At 38.0% G+C, this 18,976-nt stretch overlaps 1 protein-coding gene across 2 annotated transcripts in view; it reads left to right on the top strand.

The window, feature by feature from the left end:
* Positions 1 to 4,006, top strand: part of METTL8 (methyltransferase 8, tRNA N3-cytidine) — a 78,848-nt gene extending 74,842 nt beyond the window's left edge. For both annotated transcript variants that reach the window (XR_010389985.1, XR_010389984.1), the window contains exons 11-12: positions 2,561 to 2,686; positions 3,758 to 4,006. The gene's annotated coding sequence lies outside the window, so the exon portion shown is untranslated. The remainder of the gene's footprint in view (positions 1 to 2,560; positions 2,687 to 3,757) is intronic.
* Positions 4,007 to 18,976: the final 14,970 nt, after the last annotated feature.

The raw sequence follows: 18,976 nt of genomic DNA, 5'->3' as shown, positions 1-18,976 counted from the left end.
ATTCCCAGTCAGGTAACAGTAAGAATTCCCAGCAATATCATTTGATTTTTGTTTTCTTGTGGAATTTATTGACATTTTCTTTTGGTCTTTTTTTAGTCTGAAAGCTCCAAAGTCTCAGTCATCTCTGTTAATTCTGAAGATGCTGCTTAATGAGCTGTGGTGAAACTAGATTTACATAGTAAATGCAAACTATTTGTACGAAATATACTTGTGATTTCTCTAGTGAATGTGCCAGTGCCAAAAAAGGGCATTACACAAAATTGCACAAAAAAATGGCAAAAAGGACAACAGCTTCCTAGTCAGTGGCTGCTATTATGGAGCGTTTAAATTATGCACAAATGTACTCCCTCCTGTAGAGCATCTCTAGTATGACGTGATTTAAATAAAATAGATTTCTTTCCCATGATTCTTAATACCCTATCTCAAGATATAATAAATGTTACTCTAGTCTGGATGAACCCAGTGAAAGTTCTGCCACCAACTTCACTCAAGACAAGACTTCATCATAAAGAAATATAATAATCAGGTCTTCAGCTATTGTGTACACCTGTTCAGGTAGATCTGTTGACACTTTGACCGGTTCAATACAACGTATGCTTGGGCCACATTTTTTGGACCTTCTTGATATTTGTGATTTTACTCTTTCAGATAGGAAAATGTGGAATATTTTGGCTGAATGAAAAGAAAAGAGACAATCCTGCAGCTTGAGTATGTCTGTGCTTTGCTGCATTGTCAGACCCACTTTTTAAAATTAGTTTTTCAGTTCTTCTCAGAGGTGCTTTAGTAGAAGATAAATGTTGGTGTTCAGCAATCACAGGACAGAAGCAGTCCAGAGCTTGTATCTGCTCCGTATAGAAAAGGTCTATAATAGAAGCAGCAGGATGACTTAATACAAAGATTTCTGAAAAAGGAAGCTAAGCTGTTCTGTGTTCTCATTTATTAGACAGAGAAAGGGAACTGAAGAGTAACCTTTAAGGAACTCAAATCGCACCTGAATAATTTGCATTTAGAAAGGATGTTCCTTTCCTATTCAATTGGTTTATCGAATCTGTGTTAGATTCCTGTAAATGCTGTACAGCTTTTGCATCTCCAGTACTTTGCCTAAATGAAAGAATAACCTTTGGAATCTGGCTTGGCTATATTACATTTATGTTTAGTCTAATAGAGGCGATGAAAGTCTTTGAACTAAATGACACAAATTCCCTGGTCCTTTAGGAGCAGCTTTAACAACAATTCCACTTGGATTTTAGGAGTGACAGGAATTAACATTGTTCCTATACAAAGGAACATGCTTCTGCTTGAAACAGCCCTCACAAAGTCATGTTTCAGTAATCTTCTGTGAGAGCAGTGCGTGATGCCAAAGGAGGAAAAACTCAATACACTTTTCATTCCCTTGAGAAATTAAAAAGAAGGCAAGTGCTTGGAGTAGTTAGCAAGCCTCCCTTCATTTTGATTCTACTGACCTGTCATAAACAAACTTGAAACAAAGCTCATGTTACTGAACAAACCTATTTTGAAAATGAGTGTGTTCAGGAACCAAGCGGGTTGGTGTGAATGTGGTCTGTGCTCATTTTTTCCCTCTCATATACAGTATATGTTGACAGTAAATTCTTCTTGCAGATAGTGGTCATAAGGAGTTTTGCCCTGCAGGCCACTCAGAAAACTATGTATCTATCCAAAGTGTAAGAGAAATCTAGCTGTCTGTGAGCGTGGGACCTGTATATAATATGCCTATTTCAGTCCCTTTCAGTTTCAGCATTTTTGTGTAGATCTCTGAAGTATCTTATACAAAGTCTTTATGGACAAGATAATATCTAACAAGGTGCTTGAGACCTGTAATGTTTTACAATTTATTTGTGATTTTTGTACAAAAGCAAGATCCTACTGAAATCAGACATGAATCTAGCTTGTGATTATATTTGGAAAGTGCTTTGTGGGAAAATACCCATAATCACTAACAGCAATTAGGGCTTTAATATTCTACTAAATATATCCAGCATTAGACACATCAGATTGTAAGTAGCATTTCTGAGTTTATTCATAGCAATAACTACTTGCTTGTATTAAGGGAAGATGACAGTTAAGCTGTGATCCTGAAAAGCAGTAAAAAGCTAATGTTTTTGTGAACTCTGCACTTGCTCTCTCTTTATGGGAAATTTGCAGTATCAGTGCAATTGGTCTTTTGAGCCAGAGCCTGGCATCTCTTGAGTTATTCTGAACGTATGCTAGCCTCAGTGACTGGCTTCCTGGTCCTCAAAGCGGCTCTTTCTTCCAAGACCCTGCAGATCTCCTTGCTGAAAGGGTTCTTCTCACCCTTTACCAGGTGAACAGAAAAGGGCTAGAGTTCAGAATAACAGTACTGAAAAGTGAAGGCTATTTATCAAACCCTGTACGGGACAGGGCACCTTTTCCAAGTTATTAGAAGCGGCTCGTCCGCTGTCAAATCCAGTTAGTGCGTCATTTGGAGAATGGAGGCAACATCTGCGTCTAGATAGAAGTGCCGGACTGAGGGGCTTGGTGCAGCCGATGGTAATGGCATGCCCGTTCTTACGCCCCACAGATGTGCCATTCGTCCACCACCTCCAGCTCAAGCCAAGAGTAAAGCATAGACGGGGTACCAGCGGTTCCGGAAGACTGAGCAGACTCACCGTCCATGTGAAGAATTTTACTCTGCTTTAAACTAAAGGTAAGCGACATGCCCAATCTACTGGGCTAGGTCAGGCGGTAGGTTGTCGCCACTTGGTCCTGCTGTCTCGCTAGAGGCCAGAGGACCTCACAGGGCCCGCGCCCCGCTACAACGCCCGGGTAGAGCACAGACACTGGCTCAGGGGGACCACTGGATAGGTCTCCCCTGACCATCACACTCGATCAGCCGACAGGCAGACAAGCAAAGCCATTCCCGCTCCCTAGTAGCAGACGTGCCGTGTCACGTCCGGTAGGTTTTGTGGGTGCCTGTCCCCCAGCAGGCAGAGCCACGTCGGCGGCGATCGTTGGACCGCCACCACGCCCAAATTTGACAGATCGCCACTGGGCCAATGGCGTTGGGGGGGTCCGGGATGCTTTTTTGTAAGCCAATTAGGGCCCCCCTTTACTGCCGAAGATCGAAAGGATACTTCGACAGGGCGGAGGCAACTACTAGTCGCCACCATTACGCCTGGGACAGCGATGCCCTTAGTTCCTCTGGCAGGGGTATCCAGCGGGACCACGAGGAGGTGTCACAGCCGATTCAAGCTATAAAGGAGAAAACATAACTTGCCCCCCAAACCGCTGTAGACTTTGCTTTCAAATTGCTGAATCCCACCCCAAGAAGCTATCCAGCAAACAGTGTATCATTCCTGAGCATCAGGACCAACAGCCATGAATACCTACCATCATAAAGGACCACTAAAGCCACGCATAAATAGAGGATTCTCAAACAACCTGGACATTTTGTACCTGTCACATCAGCAAAAAGGGCATGTCTGTAATCCTGGAGTTCAATACAGCCACTTAACTGTAATTGGATGTGAGTCTGACTAAGAAATCGTCCCATCCTGGTGAATAATAATCTCATCTCAATCACATTTTGTCAGCTCGTGACTGGGTTAGGGCAATATGATAACATGCATAGCAATAACTCTGGTACTTAAGACACACAGCTAATGTAGAACAGTGCTATATATTAGAGATGGAGGATACTGCCCATTTGGCTTCTGTTCTTTGCTGTGCCTTTTCAGATAATAATAACCACATTATTATCTCAATCTATTTTCTGTAGGTGTCTCAAGACTGAAACTTGGAGTGTCTAAGAGATCTACCAAAGCTCAGGAATAAAACATGTATCATGTAGAACAATGGATCCTTCCACGGTAAAAGCAAAGCCTGACTGTGTGAGAGCAGAGTTTTCTTTAGGAATGGTTTGACTCTGTCTTAGAAGCTACAGCAAAGGGGCATTTCTTTCATGTTGTCTTGCTGCTATTTTGTTTTCCTGTAAATAATGTTATAAATAAATGGATGTGTGAATATGTATGTGACCATACATTATCCTTTATCACTGAGGATCTAAAAACTTGATTTGGAACAAGGTATACAGAGTATTTTACAATTTCTTTGGGAATTTTTTTACTTTATAATAACTTGGCATATGAATTTATGAGTGTACTATGGCACTATCATCAAAATGAAGATCAAAATATGACTAGAATAAGGGAAGAACTGGCACAAATCTGTATGGAACAAATAAGTTGCATTTATTATCCAGAGTGCAACTCCCACTGGGAAATTATCATAGGTAGGTATCATACAAATCATGATGGGAGATGTCCTCTCAGGAAGGACCATTGTTATAGGAAGCAGGTAGCCTCCTTTAAACTAAAAAGTTAGGCAAATTACATTAGTTTTTAGAATGCTAGGAGCCAAGGAGCCCTGTCTGCTGTTAGGCACTTATCCTTACTACTAGAAGTGGAACTGTCTAGTAGGAAAATTGGGTAGGTTTTTTTATAAAAAGATTGAAATTGTATACAAAGTTGTCTTCATGGATCTTATGACTGATTTTAGTGGTTCAAGGTTAAGTTTTGATTGCAATGAAACAAATAATTTGGCTGCTTCTGGCACCTATGAACTTTATTAAATACATGAATAACAAATACCACTATACACTTCATATATCTGATAACATGCTATGTTCTCTTGGCTTCCCTCCGTTGCTTAAACCTTGACTGAATCCTATCACTTAAGACAGGCATTGCTTTGACTGTTGTTTCTGTGACGGTTGAATGTGAACAGTGAACCTGTCTTTGGAAGGCAAAAAATGAGTGGCATTGTCTTTTAGTGGTTAGGTCTGATAGATATGCTCTTTTATGTGTCTGCATGGAGTATTATATAAGATTTTGCAAAAGTGAGAATAAGTTTTCCCTAGGGAGACAGATGAGGAAGAAAGGATTAGTACATCTCTCCATACAATAACTCCTAATGTGAAATTATAACAATGAGAGCTTTGCCACTGACTTCAGTAGGATCAGAATTTTACCCCTAAGGTGCAGCTGTGCTTTCCTGGGAAAGCTAATGTATAAAATACAGCCTCTGCCAGCACATCATCAATGCAGTGGCATAGAAAGAGGATAACACTGAATGACATCCATAGCCAATAATAGCTACTTCAAGCATCCTGTAGAGCAGTATATTAATTTAGTCACCAGCTTTCTGGGTTTGTATAATATTATTTTCTTCATACTTCGATGAGATAGACTCGGGATGAGTTGGAGTTCTTTGCAGAACTGTGATTAGCACTTATTTTTTGGTACTTTTTTGAAACTCAGCAAAGAATGTCTGATGTGGTATACTTTATTTGATTTTTATTAATAAATCACACCATTTATAGCTAAGTAACTTTTTAAAGCCCTTCAAGGTACTATCTGATTTTTCAGCTCTCATTGTGTGGTTCTGTTTAGCTATGTATTAGCTTCCTCTCCCCAGGTCTTGCCTTTTGTAAAGCAGATACTGTTGTGCGCACATATCTGTGAGGTATCTTCCACCTCATGAAATAAAGAAAAGAGTCATGACTGGGATCCCAGCTTTCACTGACCCAGTGCTCAGTAGGTAGTGTGCTGTGGACACACACAACATTATAGAGGGTCTTTGGGCAGCGTGTTGCCTACAGGTCATGGATTGAAGACTGTTGCTCAATCTCTTCTGGGTAAGACTGGAAGAGAGAGTCTTTTTTTGATAGGGCTGTTTAGATATCAGCTAAGAAAATAACTCCTTGACATGTTTGCATGAGAAGGTATCCTGTAGATAAAATTGTACTGCATAGTAATTTCCTGCAGCTCCCCAGATACTTGTGTAGGGCAGTCCAAAATTTAATTCAGCTTCTCCCCATGAAATTGGATCTCTACTTTATCCTTCTGATTCCTTCTCTCAGCTGGATTCAACTGGATTAATGACATGGAAACACTTGTTCTTTTTCTGAATAGTGTCTGGGTCCCTCCTGCCAAAGCAAGAGAGATCACCTTCTGCTGAACTTGAACATACACGTGGCAATAACAGCTATAATGGGAGCTTCAGTGCACTGTGTAATCTTTTCTTTTAAAGGCAGGTCTGACACATCAGTCTTAGTTCTTCCTGGCCTGTATTTGATCGCATGCTTAAAATCAGCTGTCTCTCAGATCAAATGGTACTTTGTTTGTGGCTGTTGTCTACATTAGTGAATTCTTCTCACTGTAAATGGTAAAATAAGACTTGTACTAAAACTGGCCTTGGAATTTCTTTGTAATGATCCACTCTGAGAAACTTGAGCATCCTTGAGTGCAAATAGGAAAACTCTTGAAGGCATGTGTGCACATGGTAGAAAGAACTTAAAAAAGGAAGAAAGAGGTGTTTATTGAATAACTTTCCAATGTAAAATGAAAAAAATTGATGTATGTCAAAACACAAAGAAGCAAGACAGTACTGTGAGGTGACAGTCCTTTAGGAGTCTGACAGCAAAGCAAAAGTTTTACTCAAGACTGAGCAAAGTTCTTCACTGAGGTATTAGAGGTCACCATCCATAGATATTCAGCTTTGTAAATTGACCTCTTCATTGCCTCGTTTCATGCTAGTGCTTTTCAAGCTAGTGTGCCAAATATCTCCAGTATTTGGCTTTTTGTAAAATATGCAATAGATTCACTTTTCTTATTCTTACAGGTGTTTTCTTTAGCAATATGCTGTGAAATGCCTTATGGATTCAAGCTGTCCCTTAATCAGTCTTGCTGAGGATGCAGTTTCAATCTTTTCCTCTAATATATGAACTATGATACCAAATTCATCCTGGCATACATCTGTCAGACCAGACTGAAAACATTCAGTTATAGACACTTCCTTACCAGAATGGGTCCAACAGATTGGAGACAATCTAAAAGAAGGGGTTTGAAAAATAACATAGATGGGAAATAGAGAATATCTTAAAATAAGGTCATAATGAAGGACTTAAATTGCACATGTACTCAGAGAGCAACAGGGCATACTCAAGATATGCCACAGTATCCGCATACTGAGAGAGACTTTTACAAATACGCAAGAAATGTGAATTGTTTGTGAAAAGAACAGCCTTGGGTCAAGATGTAACATAACTTTGATTACATGAATGGAGTAAATCTGCAGAACATTAGAATTTTACTAAGAATTATGGAATAAAATTTAAAACTGTAGACTGGTTTTAAGGGTGGGCCATGTCAGCACCTGCTTACCCTACAGAGGTTAGTAGGGACAAGAAAACAATTCTGCAAATACAAATATTTATTATTAGTGGACAGTAATTGGAGAATTGGGAAGCTAATGGGAGAGTGCAGCAAAAAAATACTTCTGCCCTCTAGAAAAATAGACAAAAACTAACACTGCCAGACCATAAAGAAGAATGCTGTAATGTACTGAGAACTACTGGGCTGCAGATTCACCTAGTAAAACTCACCAATACTTGATACTGAACCAAGCATTGGATAATATATAACAAAAAATCTGCATGGACTGAAGGATGCACAGAATCCTTTTCCATCTCTAGTTTTTATGATTGTTAATACTTCTGTGAAACACTGCTGGACAGCCATTGAGCAGATTACAAGCAAGAGATGAATGGGTCTGGTTTGATCTTTGTGCCTCTTTCATAAAGTGCTGGTAAAAGTCAATGTCATTTCTACATACTGTAGCATGTTTTAATATCTGCTGTTACTATCTGGGTTGGTTTGCAGTTTGAGGCTTTAACTTACGACCTGATTTTGATTTAGCTTTTGATTATACCCCAGAAGAGTGGATTCACTTGAACTACCAAGTCCCTGTTTGTTGTGATACTAACAAGCCTTATGCTCACTGAAGGCTGCAATAGAAAAGACAGGGAGGAGGCCTAACAGGCTTGACACCATCTTTTGTCCATGCTGGAGCACAGGAGAAGAAAAGATGTCGAGGAATTGTCTTACCATCATATGCAGATACGTGAGCATTTTTATTTGTTTATCTGATCCTCTTGGATGCTTTCTCAATGCCTGTCTTGACTCTTTGTTCTTGAAGTAAGCAAGGAAAAACTATATGACAAGCATTTAATTTTTTCTTTCTCAAGAGCAGCAAGTGTCCCTTGTGTTGAGAAGAAAATGGAACCATGTGGAAAGCTAGATTTCAATTAACACATCAAAGGGCAGCTTGTGGGGCTTTCCCTATAACTAAGGTTTAGCTGAGTTGCAGGACTGTGGGAATTTTGCATTTTCCTATACGCTCATGTAGTGCATTCTTACCTCTCCCACTGCAGTACTTTTCCTCTGCTTCTCCAAAGGGGCAGAATGAAGCAGTATAATCTCGTTGAATATATTCTATGGTTCTTGCTGATGAATTAGATGAACAGCTGCTGGGAACAGTCTGGGAATACAACTTGGTGAAAAAAGAGATGAGATACAAACGAATTCCCTTATGATGCCATTCACTCTATATGCAACATTATCCCAGAGGGGTGGAAAGATGGGAAGGCCTAAAATTTGATTTCAATTTGAGCTGGTTTTAAAAGAAGCAATTCTACATACACCATACCCACAAAAGCATACTTTCATTTTGTAAGTACAGTCTGAAAAGTTTGTTGTGTATGGGTTTTTTTGCATGTACAAGAACTTATTTTTATAGGCAGGACCATTGTGCTTTCTTCTCAATGTTTCCTGAACAGTTACATTAATTCTTACATTAGATAGTTTATAACTCTTCCATGTGCTTTAAACAAGGTTGGGAGAAAAAAAAAAAGGCATACATTTTGGCATGCAGGACGACCAAAAATCCAGTCCAGAAAATGAAAAGGAATAAGCTGATATGTGTCAGTGTTCCTGTAATACCCACGTTTCTGCATCGTAAAAATCCTGCCTCCAATTGTGTGTTAAGACTGGAAATTACAGCTAATCACTTTCTCAGTTACCTTGCAAATATCATACCCCAACTGAAGCAGTGGGCATGTTGCTTTCTGGTCTCGCTACTTTGCTAAGTTACTTCTTAGGTTGTCCTCAGCTAGCAGCATCCAGAAAACATAAACAGAATTAAACATGCCTGTCTACAGAAATGAGAGAGCTAAATGTAAGAACTACATTGAACTTGGATAAATTACCGTTTAGTTTGGTTCTAATAATTCACAATATTTTCAAGTGGTTGATCAGATTTTTTGATGGGGATCTTGGCAATATGTGACATGTTATGTATAGCCTGTGGCCACACATCTCATATTTTGAACTAGATGTCTGTGTTTTACTAATCTATTTCTTTTTATCCAGCTTTGGACAAGCATAGGATAAAGCCCAAGTAATAGGAATTGCATTCTTTTCTTTTTTTCATTGGTTGCAACACATCAAAAACTATTATGCTATGGTATATTTTGTAAACTACAAGCTTCGTCTCAAAACATAACCATTATAGAGTTCTAGGAAAGTCATTTTAAATAAATATTTTAAGATGTTGCTGGAATGGAATCTTTCTTTTATGGTTGGATAATTAGAAGAGGCCCTCTTGGCATTTAGAAAAAATGGAAAAAGAAATAAAAAGAGTTTTTTTAAAATTAACTCTTAGAAATCATCTAGTAGTTTAATAGTAGGCATGAAGACTTCAACTGGAATGATATTTTTGTTTCTTTGAAAGAGTTTGCATTAGCTCTCAGGATGAAAGTGTCATCAGCTCAACTGTAACTACAGCTTGACACTTTGTACCTCTGTGCATGTGCATAGCTTGATAATCTAAGTACTGGTAACAGCAATACCTGAGGCTACCATGGATAAACATTGAAGGTTTCTGATGACAGCATCTTAAGCACAGGAGAAAAGCTCTCGTGTGGTTTATGGTATCACCATAACCCTGAGGTGCTGACAGAGCTTCATTCACAGTTTTCCTGTGAGTTGTTTTTCTATATTTCATATATCATTTCTGTTTGTTGTTAAGAAACAGAAACATTTTTTCTGTTTAAATAAACCCACATTAAAATTAAGAATTAAAAACAAAATACCTGTTACTACCTTGGTTATTTTAAAAGAATTCAAAATCTCATTTGACAATTCCATGGTTATTGAATGAATGTTTTGGCCAATAGATCTGTACTTTAAGAAATAAGTAATTAATCAAGAACAAAGTTTTATACAGTTAAATTTAACACAGCACTGTGATTTCTGCCATGTCATTGTTCGTACTGGTCAACATGACAGTCAACTCTGTCATCACTATTAATAGAACACAGTGAGTATGGGATGAAGGACTTGCAAAGATATCTAAGTGCAAGCTACCTAAAAGAATGTTAATAGCACTTGTCATTAAAAAATCTGGGGTATTTATCTCTTTCTGTTTGTTTTCTGTCATGTTTATGTTTTAAAGTTGTTAAACTGAGTGTTCTTTATTTTTTTTCATTTTCCTAATTATTTCTTATTTTAAATGGTGGTTTGGTTTGTTTTACTAAGGCCTTGGCTGCACACAACAGTTGCACTGCTTTATCTATAGCAGCCAACTTAAACAAAAAAGGTCCTCTAGTACTGAAATTGTTACAGGAAAACAGAAAGGTAGAGGAGCAGAAAAAGACCTTAAATGATCATCTAGTCCATCCCTGTCCTGAGGCAGGAAATGGGGAACTAGGTCATCCCTGACTGATGTTTGTGCAGACTGCTGTTAAAAACCACAAATGAAGGGGATTCCACAACTTCCATAAACCCATTCCATAACTTCCATAAACCCATTCCATCTAATCTAGACGTAAAGTTGAAAGGGTTTTTTGTTTTTCTTTTTTTCGTCTAGTCTACTCATCTTTTCTGCAAATTAAGCCAATTACGTGTTATATTTCAGGTGGGTACAAAGAACTGTTGATCATTGCCTTCTGTGTGATGCCTTTTAAAATGTGTTCTCCCCTCAGTCTCTTTTTCTGAACTAACCAAGCCCCATTCCTTCAACCTTTCCTCGTAAACTGTATTTTCAAAACAACTTATCATTCTTGTTGATTCCATTTCATCTCCATCCAAATTGTTTAAATTTTTCTTGGAGTGCATTGCCCAAAATTTCTCAGAATGCTCCAGCTGAGGCCTCAGCGGCACTGAAGGTTGCAAAATAATTAGGTCCTGCATCTCACATGCTGCACACTTCTTAATACATCCTGGAATGAGAAATGGCTTTTTGCAACATCATCATGTTGTTGACTCATATTTAGTTTGATATCCACTCTAACCTTCATAGCCTTTTCTGCAATCCTGTAGCCCCGTTAAACTGTCACCCTATTATGTTGATATATTCTGCTTTATTTTTGTCATGGGTAGTACTTAGTGTCTGTAATTTAAGCATGTTAAAGTTAGACTGCTTTTTAAGTTATCTAGATATTTTGAATTCTGATTTGTTTTCCAATGTGTTTGCAAACCCTTCCAGATTTTCTGCAAATTTTAGCAAGTTTACTCCCTGTTCTATTAACCAGCTGCTAAATGAAAGATTGAATAGAATAGGACCCATGAGAAACCCCTGAAGGATGGTAACTGCAGTGCCATCCTGATTTGTCAGGAAACCATTGATAAATATCTCTTGGGAGAAATATTTAACTACTTCTGTGTCAACTGTTGCTTGATTTCATCTACATCGTTTTTTATATTTTATTGCAGGCAAAATTAGAGAGACCCAAACCAAAAGCTCTGTTAAAGCACAGATATTTTATTTACTGCTTCCTTCTTATTCAATAGCCTGTTACTCTGTCTAAGGAGGAAATTAGGTTGGTCTGATGCAATAATGATCCTAAGATTACATCTTAATGTCTTATGGCTTAATTGTTTTCTATCATATTATTATCTTCATCATGCCAATAGACTAAATGCCTGATAACCTATGATAGTATCTTTCAGAGATGGGTGAATTATATATGAAAGTTAGGTCAATTGAACTCTTAACTCCAAAGATATGCAGTATTTTCATCCTTTTCAGTCCTCCAGGATCTCCCTTGTACTCTGTGAATTCTCAAAATCATGAATCATCATGCAGAGATTATTTTTTTCTTTTTAGGCACTCCAGGGTAATTTTTAGCCTGTTTTCCGATGGAAACACAGTTTATGTGATCACACTGTATACTTGCCTGTCAGGCTGTGCCATAACTTTTGAACTCGTTAGTCACTTTCCAGCCCCATTGCACTGGATAGTAGGGGTCTCAAAGGTAACACATTTCTACAGTTTTTGTGAAAATAAGCATGTATATAGAGAGTCCTGCATGGCAGGAAAGAATTCAGTGTGAATGAAACCATGATAGTAGACACTGGAAGATTCACACAGAAGAACCTGGTTATGAATATTCCATATAAATTTCAGTCAGAACTTTCACTATGGGCTCATCTGAGCAGGAGACACAAGGCTACAGGGAGGCAGGCTTTATCCACTGCTACACTTTATCCCAGCTACACTTTTTAGTCAGCAGGATCTGAAACCGTCTGTCATTTCTTAATATCATTTAACCCATTACCTCCTTTTCTGGTGTATGCTTCTTGACCTTTGTTAAAAGTAATTGCTTTGCATATCTAAGATTTTTTTGTAGACGCATTAAGCAGAAAAGAGCATGGAATATTTTAGTCTTCTCTGTGACATCTGTTACTTGCTATCTTTCCTGCTAGATAATGGATATGAACCTTCCATTGTCTTCCTCTTCTGTCTACTCTGTGTGTGTGTGTCTGTATGTATATAACCTTTTATTGGCTTTTATGTCCTTTCCTAGTTTAACTCATTTTGTTTCTTAGCTTTCCTGATTTGATACCCATGTGACTATTCCTTTAAACTTGCCCTTAGTCATCTGTTCTTGTTTCCACTTTTTTGTGTGATTCATTCTTGTTTTTTAGGTACTTAAAGAGCTCCTGATGAAACCATATTGCTCTCTCTTGGTGCTTCCTTTGCATCAGGATAGTCTGCTGTTGTGCCTTTAATATGCCTCTTTTAGTAACTGTCAGCTCTCCTATGCTCCTTTTTCCTTCTGAATTTCTTCCAAAAGATCTACCCACCCATTCATTCCCTAAGCCAACTAAAATCTGCTTTTTGAAGTCCCATCTTTTTCTGCTATTCCATGCCTTCTTTAGCATCATTAATTTTACTGTTTTGTGATCAGTTAGACATACAACCTTCCACCTTCATCTTATCAGTTAATACTTTCTGATTAAGCTAGATAATATGTAAAATAGCGTTTTCCCATATCACCTCCTCAACTGTCTGAAATAATAGTTGTTTTCAGTACCTTCAGGTGTCTCCAGGGCAGCTTGTCTCCTGCCCTATTATTTTCCAGGACCTTGTAGGGGGGACGGTAGGGGAAGAAAGGTTGTCCCAAATCTGCTGACTATGGGGCTGTTATCTTTTTCTTGGAGAGATATGACCTCTCTGGACAGAATCAGGGACAGGACACTTGACTAAGGTGGCTGTCAGATCAGATCAAGCACAGCAGTTCCCCTACTGCTGGCACAGGGGACATCCTGAAAGAAGTGGCAGACCAGCTCAGCTAGATCTAGAAGGAAACAGAGAGGCTGAATCTGTAAATTATAATGCTGTCATTTTAATATCTAATATTTTGTAATCTGTCAGGCTTACCATTGACGTTATTTGGCCAAAATCTGAAGTCCTTACTCAACAATTAGAAAAAAGCCTGACCCTAAATCAATATGACTTTTGTCTGAATAAAGCATCAGGACATGGCCCATTACTATTAGAAACCACATACTGACATGGCTCTCTACAAACATTGTCCGTCTCTAATGGCTTAAAATCAAAGGCAACAAAATAAGCTCCAGGCAAGACAGATACTTCAGGAAAGAAGATATAAGGTGTAAAGAGTGAGACGCAAGTATGAAAGATGTATGGAAAAGTATGAGCCTAAAAAAAGATGGAGAGGAAGCCTAACAGATAAGAGGGGACTGTTTACCTGAGAGCAGCATTATAAAAGGAATAGTCTGAGTGCAGGAAAAAATTGGAGGGAGCAGCAGACAAGTAGCTTGCAAGGGATACAGGAAAAAAAGCAATAGGAGAAAATGAAAACAGACAGGTGAGAGAAAAAAAAACTGTATGCAGCATCCGTCAGGATTGGGTTTTTCATTTCTTCATCAGGGAACATTTAAAATCAAATTATTTTTTATTAAAATGACACACAAGAAAGGATTGTAAAAGTGTCTTTTTTTCTGACTAAGATTAGTTGCAGCAGGGAGACTGGAGTTAAGAGGAACATTTCTATGGTAAGAAGACAAGGAGTTTAATTTCTGTGTTTGGTTTGGTTTGAAGGGAAGCTATCTGTAGGCTTCTTAGAGATTTGGTGTAGAAGTAATCATAGCAGAGGTGGATCACTGGATCTGACTGCTGCTCAGGATAGGAAAGGTAGATGATAAATACAGTTTATGACAATTACACAGATGATAAATGTAGGTCTTTGCTTACATGCTGCTTGTGTCTATTTCTTCACAGTAGGCTTAATGTGATACCATTTTTTTCATTTTGCCTTCTCTTTATCTTGATATACTGGTACATTTAAAGAAGACAGTTCTGCTGGTATATTATTTATGTATATTTTTGTTACCTTTTAACTCAGAGTTGCCTATCAAGTGCTATATTAAAAAAATGCATAAAGCATGTAGTGCAGTATGTGGTTCAGGGAGAGAGCTCTGATTCATTGAGCCTCAAAACTGATTTAATCAAGATCTAGATAACTTTTCCCTAAAAAACAATTGTCTTGAATCTGTTTTAGAAAACTCAACTAAACCTAAAAATTAAGGTTAGCACAGTATTCCTGTTTGCTCATAAATAGAAATCCAATGTGAGAATCAGGTGCAAAAGGTATTAACAATCTGGGACAGTGTTCTATCACAGTAATTTATTTGCTGTCACAAGTCACTTGGCATTTTACCTTGTACTCATGCCAAATCTGCATTTTAAGTCTTCTGAATGCCAGGACACAGCCTGGAAGATTCTAAATGTGATTTAGCCATGACTGGGCAGGAGCATGTCGGTGCGATTAGGGGAGGGTCCTTATGGGCACTCAGCTGTATCAGGAATGGGAAGGACACAGCGTTTCAGCTACAAACTTCCAGCATTCCCCAGGACAGGAAACAATATTTTCTTCTTCCAAATTATGCTTTTCCAGAATACTACATTCAATCTAACCTAGAACTGTCAAAAATACATCATTTTAATGATGAAATGATTTAGGCATTTTCTATTCAAGTTGCAGTATGTCTGTTTTAGGAGAATATTTTTTCTACCACGAAATTAAAGCAGTTTAGCTGCTGGTGTGGGCATAGTAATGGGGTGTGTGTATGCCCTTCTGTATATGTGGTATGTGAGTGCATGTGTATATGTGTGCGTATACATATATTTATACATACACATATTTATAAAATTGGCATATATACTGGTATATCGGCATAGCATACTGAAATAGCATATGTTTCTCCTTTAAGGAAATATTGCTATAGAAATAAAGTACCTTTATAACAGCATAAGGGGCTATATTCAGAAAAATTGCATTAAGGGTTGCACAGAAGTAAAGAGAAACAAATAAGGCAACCTGCTCAAACATCTGACGTGTCTGTTACCAGAAGTGCCAGGATGACAGGGAATTAACAGAAAGAATTTGAAGTCTTCTTAACAAACAAAACCTCAGTTTCATTGGAATCACAAATAACTGATCGGCTAAATCAAAGGACTTGAATATTAGTTACAGAACAGAATTGCTTGTTCAAGAAAGATAGGACAGAAACAAGGCTAGGGTGTGCTACGGTTTGTCAAAGACGGTAAGTTGTTACAAGCTTAGGAAGAGGAAAGCAATATTGAATATTTCTGGGTAAAGACAGGAAAGGGTAAAAAGAAGAGATTCAATGCCATTGGCAGATTTATTATAGAACTCTTAATCAAAAGACGCAGGTGAAGGAATTAACTCCCCAAAACATCCAAAGGAAAGACCCTAATGACCTCTGGTCCCTGACATTTCCCTGAACTCTAGCTGAGTCAAGAGGCTGAATGAAGTTCTGAAGCATCTAGCTTTTCCAGTGACGTTATCATTAATCATAACTCTGGAAATTCTGACTTGCATTCCTAGAAAAAGTACAAGTCTGCTCAATCAAGTTCCTCTTCCATCTCTACTTCTCTTATTTGTCCCATGAACTTGACGCCTCCCTTCTAATTACTGGTAGAATTAAAAGATGTTCTAATTTAGAAACTATATGTAAATAGACATTACTCATGTAATCTGCTACATGACCCGATCAGGCACCATCCCCACATATTCCAGTGTCTGAATTTGCTGCTGGCCTAAAATTTAATCCAGCTAAGATCAAATTGATTTTGGTGGGAAAAGGACAGATAAGACCTATCCACCTTTTAAGAATATGTATGATTTGATGTTAAAAAAGTACTATTTCTCATAAGGAAACCAAATTCTATTTGGCATTTGAGAGCAGTGAAGGTGAAGGCCTAGGAATAGAGAAAAATATTCCTCTGTAATTGGTCCCAAGAACAAAGAATATTCTTCCTCAAGAACATTTGGGATAAACTTTGGATTTTATCATATTTAATGTTTGAAATTATGTCTCTTTGTTCTGTAAAGAATGTATGTAAAAGTTTTGAAAATTATATTTGACTTGACTGCACTGTTTCCTCTACAGATGCAATGTGAATGTCTCTAGAGACTAAAACTCCTGCAGTAGTCTTACTTATTTTCCCTATGCAGCCTGTCAGTCCCTTCCTTCACTATCTCCTAGTTAACTTCTCTTACTTCTTGAAAGATTTATGGGTAAATTGTGAACTTACTGTGATGAGAGTTACTCACACAGTAATTCCATTGGGAATGCTGACAGCTCACGCAATTTTGTTTCAGAATTTTGTTGTTTGGTTTTCTTTGTCTTTAGAATAATGAAATTTCATAACGCTTTTCTATTCTTCAAGCATCCGTGATTTGAGGGTTGGTGCTGTGATGAACCCTTGATAACTCCCATTTGACATACTCTAATGTGAGAAATAGCACATAGGCATTTTACTCCTTCCTGTTACGATTTGAATTTTGAGATCCTCTTCCTTAGCAGTTAGCAAAACTAAATGAGCTTTCTCAGGCTTAGCTTGGAATTAAAATTTCCCTTGTAAGTAGGTATGTGGCACCTTCTTCTTTGTTATCCAGTGTCATCCCACTGAAATGATATTTCCCCATATCTGTTACTTCAAGTTATGTCTGATGTTGATGGTATGTGGTGACTGCACAGGAAATCTTGGTAGCTTACTATTCTGCTCCTGGAAACTAGAAGGCCAAGAAAAAAAAATTAGTATTTATTATTTAAAAGAAATGATAAAAGAATGAGTAATACTTCTTCAGTACTCTTTGAGAATTAGATTTAGTTTTTAACATTTTGCGTGGGTAACACTGAGCTGATTGCTCACCACTGTGAATAAGAGGTTATCCATCTGGCTACTGGACCATAAAGTTTTAGTGCAAAATGAGGGTAGGACATTGTGAGTGACTCTGAAAAGCATTATTCACATTTATGAAGCCCTATAATAAGATAAGTCTTTTGGAATACGTGTGAAAATTTCTAAAAGGTGTTAATGAAGCTTTTCTTCTCTCCTGCCATGATACCATTGAACTGATAATACTGAAGCAATGTGGCTGTACAAATGAAGGGATACTGTAAATCAATGTCAGCTCTAAAACATTTTAAAACTAGGTTTCCTATGAAATATGAAGAAAGAACATACCAGCTCCACATATTTTAAAAGCTATATAGAGTATCTCATCTGGAGTCAGGATATAACTCATCCTCTGCTTTCAAACTACATCAACAGCTCACACAAACAAGAGATACGGTTCTGCTGCCACACTGTCAAAAGTAGACTGAGGATCTTCAGAACCCACTAGGCCCTAAACGGTATTTTGCAAAAAAGCACACCGTTCTGTCAGCTAGCAGACGTCGTGTTTCACGAGCCCTCTAGTGGGGCATCCTGCAGTACACACACATCCACTTCCTGTGCCCCCCCAGTAACTCCCCTTCTAACTCACCATCTGAGGTGTTCTGCAGATCTGATCATTTTCCCTGGTGTTGATTCATGGCAGTCTGCAAGAAATCTCAGAATTTTTAAGATATTTAAATGCATACCTGAAAGAAGAAGTAAAGAAAATGATCTTTCTCCTCATATGTTATCCCCCCTAGTCATGATGAGTGTTACTTTATTAAACAAGGAGTCCCAGCAATTTCAGTGGAATAACTTGTAGACGACAGCGTATGTATAAGCAAAAGTGGCACAAACAAAGCTTGTTTATCTATGTTCTTGTGAGGGTAGCAGGGGTTTGTCTTAAGTGAATGCAAATGAGCATAAACAGAGACACTGAATTTCTGTAACGTATTGCTTTCTACTTGGCATATTTTAGGAACAGTATGCTGCAGGAGGATATACTCATCAGGAGATGAGGAACATGCTCACTTATGCTATGGTATGGATTGTGGGATTGTGAGTTTGTTTTATTTTTAACCTCACAAGAAGTTTCTATACCAGCTGCTAAATATGAATATTGCACATTAATATTCTCAGAGTGAACTAGTACTGTTTCACTTCATGTCTGAATACTAGTGATTTCTTGGTGTAATTTGCTTAGGTAAAGCCTGAAAAATCTTCTCTATGATCAAGCCCTTAAAAAACAAACATATCTTGGTCAAAACATCAGAATACTTCTCTCTGCCAAAAAAAAAAAAAAAAAAAAAAAAAGTTTATCTATTACTAAATATATGTTCTGTAACAGATCTAGTTAGCAAGTAAACACATTAATTTTTCTTCAGGTTAATACCTAATTGCTAAGAAACTTGCAGCGATGCTGCATGCTTGTGGGAGGTGAAGATCTTGGATAATTTGACAGATATCACTTAAAAAGGAAGAGAAAGAACTGGTAATATCCACGTTGTGTACAGGTCTCCAACCCAACATTAGTAAGCTATTCCTGCCATTCTCCAATTCAGAAGAAAACAGGTTAGTAGATGGCCAGGATGTCTCCACACAG

Source organism: Dromaius novaehollandiae, chromosome 7 (assembly GCF_036370855.1).
Source record: "Dromaius novaehollandiae isolate bDroNov1 chromosome 7, bDroNov1.hap1, whole genome shotgun sequence".
Lineage (NCBI taxonomy): Eukaryota > Metazoa > Chordata > Aves > Casuariiformes > Dromaiidae > Dromaius > Dromaius novaehollandiae.
Note: the sequence above shows the minus strand (reverse complement) of the source record. Positions and strands in the feature narration are given on the sequence as shown.